At 35.6% G+C, this 8,387-nt stretch overlaps 1 long non-coding RNA gene across 1 annotated transcript in view; it reads left to right on the top strand.

Moving 5' to 3' along the window:
* Positions 1–7,597: 7,597 nt before the first annotated feature.
* The window catches only part of LOC116754941, a 93,809-nt gene continuing 93,019 nt past the window's right edge, over positions 7,598–8,387 (top strand). The window contains exon 1 of the long non-coding RNA XR_004350219.1: positions 7,598–7,673. This is a non-coding gene — a long non-coding RNA (uncharacterized LOC116754941). The remainder of the gene's footprint in view (positions 7,674–8,387) is intronic.

Below are 8,387 nucleotides of genomic sequence, written 5' to 3'. Positions count from 1 at the left end.
TCACTGCTGTGGCCCCTGCCGTTGCGGAGCACAGGCTCCGGACGCGCAGGCCCAGCGGCCATGGCTCATGGGCCCAGCCACTCCACGGCACGCGGGATCCTCCCGGACCGGGGCACGAACCCGAGTGCCCTGCATCGGCAGGCGGACCCTCAACCACTGCACCACCAGGGAAGCCCAAATCTTGCCATTTTTGACAACATGGATGGATCTAGTGGGTATTGAGCTTAGTGAAATAAGTCAGTCAGAGAAAGACAAATACTGTATGTTTTCAATTGTATCTGGAATCTAGAAAATAAAACGAATGAATATAACAAAAAAGAAACAGACTCACAGATACAGAGAACAAACCACCTAGTGGTTACCAGTGGGGAGAGTGGGCAAGAAAGGTGAAGGGGGTTAAGAGGTACAAACAACTAAGTATAAAATAAACAAGGTACAAGGATGTAATGTAGAGCACAGAGAATATAGACAATATTTTATAATAACTTTATATGGAGCATAATCCATAAAAATATCAATACTATGTTGTACATCTGAAACAAATATAATATTGTACATTAACTATACAGCAATAAAAACAAAAGCAAAAAATACATAATTTGGAATTGACTAATTTAACTCTACAGCAAAGCCTACTCTGATATCTCCTAACAGTGCTTAAAAGCAAGCATCAAAATATCAAGCTTAATGTCAAGGAAATCATCTAACTGTTGCAGAAAATAAAACATTGCTAGACATCAGAAAAACTCAGGCAATCAAGAACTTAGCATCATAATGACAAGAGTACAATAAAAAAATTGCTAAATATGTGAAGAATGCAGAAAATGTCACCAAGAACTAGGAACAGGAGGAGTCAATAGAAACAGTTTAAGAAATGACAAAGGCAATGGAGTCAGCAGAAAAGGCACAGCTATTAGAATCAAGTACGTTAATAAACGGAAAACTATGAACCTAGCTGAGAGGCTAGGGCAGTTCTTAGGAATACCAAGGCATCTCTCTTAGTGCCTAGCTTGATCCTGGTTGTTAGGAACTTATTCTTTTTCTATGTTTATACTATGCAAGCATGAATTGTGGGAAAGCTGGAATACTTCTATAAATATTGTGCATAGTAGACATTGGGATAAAGAATATTACCAGAGATAGAGACATTTGGTAATGATAATGGAGTCAGTTCATAGTTGGAGATGTCAACACTTATCCTACAATTGATAAAACAATTACACAATCAGTAGAAGACTTGAAAATACCAAGAGCTAGTGAACCTAACCAATATTAATAAAACACTATAAGTAACAAACATATAATACACATATTTCTGAAATTCACAAAGAGATACCATATATATTAGTCCATAAAACAAGACTTAATACATTTAAAAGAGTTAAACACAATATATTCTGTGGCCATAGCAGAATTAAATTAGTTACCAATTAAAAAATAGATACCTGATGGTAAATGGGAGTGTTTCCTTAATTTCTCTTTCTGATATTTCGTTGTTAGTGTATAGGAATGCAAGAGATTTCTGTGCATTAATTTTGTATCCTGCAGCTTTACCAGTTTCATTCATTAGCTCTAGCAGTTTTCTGGTGGCATCTTGAGGATTCTGTATGTATAGTATCATGTCATCTGCAAACAGTGACAGTTTTACTTCTTCTTTTCTGACTTGGATTCCTTTTATTTCTTTTTCTTCTCTGATTGCCATGGCTAGGACTTCCAAAGGTATGTTGAATAATAGTGGTGAGAGTGGACATCCTTGTCTCTTTCCTGATCTTAGAGGAAATGCTTTCAGTTTTTCACCATTGAGAATGATGTTTGCCGTGGGTTTGTTGTATATGGCCTTTATTATGTTGAGGTAGATTCCCTCTATGAGTGTTTTCTAGAGAGTTTTTATCATAAGTGCGTGTTGAATTTTATCAAAATCTTTTTCTGCATCTATTGAGATGATCATATGGTTTTTATTCCTTAACTTGTTAATATGGTGTATCACGTTGATTGATTTGTGTATATTGAAGAATCCTTGCATCCCTGGAATAAATCCCACTTGATCATGGTGTATGATCCTTTTAATGTGTTGTTGGATTCTGTTTGCTAGTATTTTGTTGAAGATTTTTGCATCTGTGTTCATCAGTGATATTGGTCTGTAATTTTCTTTTTTTGTGATATCTTTCTCTTGTTTTGGTGTCAGGGTAATGGTGGCCTTGTAGAATGGATTTGGAACTGTTTCTTCCTTTGCAATGTTTTGGAAGAGTTTGAGAAGGATAGGTGTTAGCTCTTCTCTAAATGTTTGATAGAATTCAGCTGTGAAGCCAGCTGGTCTTAGACTTTGTTTGTTGGAAGATTTTTAATTACAGTTTCAATTTCATTACTTGTGATATGTCTCTTTATATTTTCTGATTCTTCCTGGTTCACTCTTCGAAAACTGTACCTTTTGAAGAATTTGTCCATTTCTTCGTGGTTGTCCATCACATTGCAACAAAAAGAATAAAATACCTAAGAATAAACCTACCTAAGAAGGCAAAAGATTTGTACTCAGAAAACTATAGAACACTGATGAAAGAAATCAAAGATGACATACGCAGATGGAGAGATATACCATGTTCTTGGATTGCAAGAATCAATATTGTGAAAATGACTATACTACCCAGAGCAATCTACAGATTCAGTGCAATCCCTATCAAGCTATCAATGGCATTCTTCACAGAATTAGAACAAACAATTTTACAATTTGTCTGGGAAGACAAAAGACCCCAAATAGCCAAAGCAATCTTGAGAAAGAAAAACGGAGCTGTAGGAATCAGACTCCCTGACTTCAAACTATACTACAGTAATCAAGACACTATGGACTGGCACAAAAACAGAAATATAGATCAATGGTACAGGATAGAAAGCCCAGAGATAAACCCACACACATGTGGTCACCTAATTTATGACAAAGGGGGCAAGAATACACAGTGGAGGCAAGATGGTCTCTTTCATAAGTGGTGCTGGGAAAACTGGACAGCTACATGTAAAAGAATGAAATTAGAACACTACCTAATACCATACACAAAAATAAACTCAAACTGGATTAAAGACCTAATGTAAGACTGGACACTATAAAACTCTTAGAGGATAACGTAGGAAAAACAGTCTTTGACATAAACCACAGCAAGATCTTTTTTGACCCAGCTCCTAGAGTAATGAAAATAAAAACAAACAAATGAGACCTAATGAAACTTAAAAGCTTTTGCACAGCAAACCCTCAGGATGGGAGAAAATATTTGCAAAGGAAGCAACGGATAAAAGATTAATCTCCAAAATATGCGAACACCTCATGGAGCTCAATAACAAAAAAAAAGCAACCCAATTAAAAAGTGGTTGGAAGACCTAAATAAACATTTCACCAAATAAGACATTCAGATGGCCAAGAGGCTCATGAAAAGATGCTCAACATCACTAATTATTAGAGAAATGCAACTCAAAAGTAAAATGAGATATTACCTCACAGCAGTCAGAATGGCCATCATCAAAAAATCTACAAACAATAAATGCAGAAGAGGGTGTGGAGAAATGGGAACCCTTTTGCACTTTTGGTGGGAATGTAATTTGATACAGCCACTATGGAGAACAGTATGGAGGTTCCTTAAAAAACTAAAAATAGAACTACCATATGACCCACAAGTCCCACTACTGGGAATATACCCTGAGAAGACCATAATTCAAAAGGACACATGTACTCCAATGTTCATTGCAGCACTATTTACAATAGCCAGGACACGGAAACAACCTAAGTGTCCAATGACAGATGAATGGATAAAGAGGATATGATACATATATACAATGGAATAGTACTCAGCCATAAAATGGAATAAAATTGGGTCATTTGTAGAGATGTGGATGGACCTAGAGTCTGTCATATATAGTGAAGTAAGCCAGAAAGAGAAAAACAAATACCGTATATTAAGGCATATATGTGGAATCTTGAGAAATGGTACAGATGAACCTACTTGCAGGGCAGAAATAGAGACTTAGACGTAGAGAATGGACATGTGGACACAGGGAGGGAAGGGGAGGGGGGAAGAATAGGGGGATTAGGTTTGACATAAATACACTACTATGTGTAAAATAAGATAGCTAGTGGGAACCAGCTGTATAACACAGGGAGCTCAGCTCGGTGCTCTGTGATGACCTAGATGGGTGGGATGGAGGGAATGGGAGGGAGCTCCAAGAGGGAGGGGATATATGTATACATATAGTGATTCACTTCATTGTACAGCAGAAACTAACATAACATTGTAAAGCAATTATATTCCAATAAAAAAAAGACACCTGAAAAATCCCCGATTATTTGAACATTAAGTAACATATTTCCAAATAACCCAAAAGAGAAATCATAAAATATTTCAAGATTAACGATAATGAAAACATAACACATCAAAAAATTCTATAAAAATATGAGCAAGTTAAATCTTAAGTAAGTAATAAGTGTAAGGATGGAAATAATAAAGAGCAGAGATCAATGGAATAGAAAACAGAGAAACAGTAGAGATGAAAAATAAAACCAAAGGATGTGTCTTTAAAAATATTAAAGTTGATAACCCTGTCACAATACAGATCAACAAAAAGAAAACATAAAATACCAATATAAGGAAATACAGAGGAACAAGATAGCAAAACCGTCAAACAATAAACAGCATTTACAACAGAACTAGATGGGAAGTCCTAATGCGCTCTAACGTATAAACAGGTGGGGACAAACGAATAAGAATCAAAGGTCTGCATGGTATTGATTCTAGGTGGGAAGAAGAAGGAATGAACTGAGAGAGTATCTGCTGATCCAAGAACAGAACCTCAGAATAGTCAGGAGGTATTTCCTGGAGAGTAGATTTCTCCAGTCTGAGAACAACAGCTGAAACCGGAGGGGTTTTGCCCTTTCCAATACTGACCTCAGGTTAGAAGGATTGAGTAAGACCTCCCCCTGCAAAAAAAATTCATATGTTGAAGTCTTAACCCTCAATGTTTGAGAATGTGGCTGTTTCAGGAGAGAAGACCATTAAAGAGGTAAGTAAGTTAGAATGAAGTTACATGGGTGCGCCCTAATACAATCTGATTGTTGTGCTCATAAGACAAGGAGGTTAGAACACAGAGGACACAAAGACCAAGGGATGACCACGTATGGACACAGAGACAATCAGCCATCTGCAAGCCAAGAAGAGAGGCCTCAGAAGAAACCAAACCTACTGACACCTTGGTCTTGGACTTCCAGCCTCTAAACTGTGAGAAATAAACTTCTGTTATTTAAGCCACCCAAATTCATGGTATTTTTTATGACAACCCTAGCAAACTGATACTTAAACAAAACAAGGAAAGCTGAGAAAGCAAGCCACTAGATTGTTTAAGCCCACACATAAATAACAGATAAGAATGCTCAGTGATGTTAAGAAGTTTCCTGAAACACATATGATTCCAAAAGTTCAGGAAAATTCATTTTACCTCAGAATCGGCAATAGAAATATGTCAAAATTAAGTCCTATATAAAATCATTGTAAAGAAAAAGAGAATAAGTTGCAGGATAACATTCTTACTGATGGTGAAAACAGGCCAGAAACAGGCACCTTGGAAAACTGACCCATAACAATTAAATTATAAAGAACACAAGAGCAAATGAAGATAACAGGTGATGACTCAAGGTAAATAGAAGATTAAAAATGAGGGGTACAAAAACTTAAAAATCAGAAGTAAATAAAGTGTTCAAATATTTGAGAAAACATGACAGTTATTAAATCTATGAAAAATGAATGAACATATGAATTATAGGAGTCCTTGAAGAGGAACCAAAGTAAGGAAACAAATATATTAAAAATCTGCAATTCAAGAACAGTTTCCTAAAATTAAATATCAAACCAGTGAAAGCAAAAGCAATTCATTATGAAAAATGTCAGGACCTCCTCCAGCTAGGTGAACTGCTCAGAGACAGAAAACACAGTGTGAAAGGATGCTTTAGACATGTGTTGTAGGCAGAATTCTAAGATGGTCTTAAAAATTCCTGTTTCCTGTTGTATACACCCTGTGTCAGTCCCTCCCTTTGTGTGGGGGTGGGACTTGCGAACATGTTCACCATGTATGATGAAAGTGAAGAAATTTTGCAAATTTAATACAGCTCCCTATCAGTTCCTTCCAAGTTAAATAAAAGGGAGTGATTAATCTGGTGCGTCTGATCTAATTACATGATTTCTCCAAAAGAGGGTCGGGCATTCTTTGAAGTTAGAGGCCTGCGAGGCAAAGATTCTCTTTGTTGTTGAGAATCAAGGAGTGAGGATCAAGCTGCCATGAATCTATAGCTACTAGGAAATTATTCTTACCAACAACCTGAGAGACTTTAGGTGAGGATGCTTCTCTAGTCAAACTTCAGATTAGAATGCAATCTAGCTGACACTTTGGTTTCATCCTTGTGGGACCCTGAACAGAGAGCCCAGTTAAGACATGCCTAGATCTATGACATATAAACACCGTAAGATAAATTTGGTGTTATTTCCAGCCACAGAGATTGTGGTAATCTGTTACACAGCAATAGAAAACAAATACAACAGGCGATTTCTTACTAATGTAAGTGACTTTCACATTTGTGGAAAACATTGTCAGTTAAAGTAAAAATTCAGTTCCAAATTTTTAGATAATTTATACAGACAATTATTTTGTTCTCCTGTTTTCTTATTCTAATTTTTTTTGGTTAAATAATTTTCTTAATATTTACACTGATGTCATGAAGCAGTAATAGTTTGGGGAAAGTAGAGCAATATATGTCATTTGACAGTCAACTCTGGACACTTCAGCAATCTGTGCTTAGAGAGACATGTACTTTTTAGTTGACCGTTTATCTAAACTATAGCCTTGCCACATGACAAGGATGACCTCAGAACATAGACACAAGACTTCCTAAAGTCTTCCCAAAGCTTTATGGAATATTATTTAGATGGTATCAGTGTTTCATATGTGATTTTCACGTGTCTGTCTATTGATGCATATATGATAAAATTTGTAATTGTACTATTTAAATACAGTCCCCACGTGTTTGAATCCTTCATATCAATTTTGAAAAATTGTTTTTTTTGAACCCTTGCTAATTTTTCATTATAAAATTTGACTTAGTTATAATGTATTTTAATTTTGTGATTTTATGAGGAATTATATATTTAGAATTACAGGTTAAATTTTCAGACATTAGGAATATCATGTACAATGAAGATTTTATTCATAAATATGCATTTGATACTGACACACAGGTATCAAACATGGTTTGGCATTGTGATTTTTTTCTTTTTTCTTTGCTTTTCTTTCTGTGCTAGTTATTAATATATTTAAAGTCCTGATTTTAATTTTCATTTTTTACCATGTTTCTAGCTCATAGATCTTATATGTCAAGTGAGGAAACTTTATTTATGGAAAAGAATCCAGTCTAACTAAACCTTTCCATGTGATTACAGAGGAAATTTTAGGGCAGCAGAAGTCCCACACCATTTCCTTAACACAATTGCCTAATTTATTGGTTGGCCTCCTGTATTAATACCTCTTTTATCATTTATGCCAGAACTGTATTGATCTAATCTTCGATTCTCTTTCAGGGGCTGCTGAACTCATCCTTGATTCTGTCAAGCTATCCTCAATCTGTATAATTGGTCCCTGTGTGGTTGTAGGTAGGTAAATCCACTGTAGGATGTTACAAGTAGTTTTCACCCTTCTTCTGGGACCTGTAGTCATGTAAGCCTTTCTTACATTTTATCATTTTCATGCTGCATGGAATAACTCATTTTTTCAGGTTGATTTTGAAAAGAAGCACTTACTTTATATTGAAGTAAATGAAAATACTCATCTGCATTCTTATTATTAACACTTTACAGAGAAAGGGAGAGATCAAGAGAACAAAAGTACATGTTACTAACATTTGAAATATGTTATGAAAGACAATAATAAAAATCTCTAAGAAATCTATGTAGAATATAATAGGTAAATTATGTAATTCACTGTATATAGTACCAGAAGCTTAATCCATATGATTATGTAACAGTCATGTGGTTACTATTTATTTGACAAGCTATATTAGAAACTGACTCTTGCTCCTGACTCCTGACTAATATTTTGGACAAATTAATTTCTCTCGCTGAGAATATCTGAACTCACAGGCCTGATCATCTATTTATACGAAGGATAATTAAACTTGATTGTCAGAATGAGAAACACACTTTCTCTTAAGAGATTTGACCAATGTCTTTATTCAGAAAAATACCAAATTGGCCAAATAGCATTTGTTGGCTAATACATAATCACCCCCAATAAGAAGGGTTTTGTTGCTGCAGCTCTTGCTGTGCTGAATCTCACTAAAGTTCTATTTTGTCCCTGAACTCCAGAGC

Source organism: Phocoena sinus, chromosome 6 (assembly GCF_008692025.1).
Source record: "Phocoena sinus isolate mPhoSin1 chromosome 6, mPhoSin1.pri, whole genome shotgun sequence".
Lineage (NCBI taxonomy): Eukaryota > Metazoa > Chordata > Mammalia > Artiodactyla > Phocoenidae > Phocoena > Phocoena sinus.
Note: the sequence above shows the minus strand (reverse complement) of the source record. Positions and strands in the feature narration are given on the sequence as shown.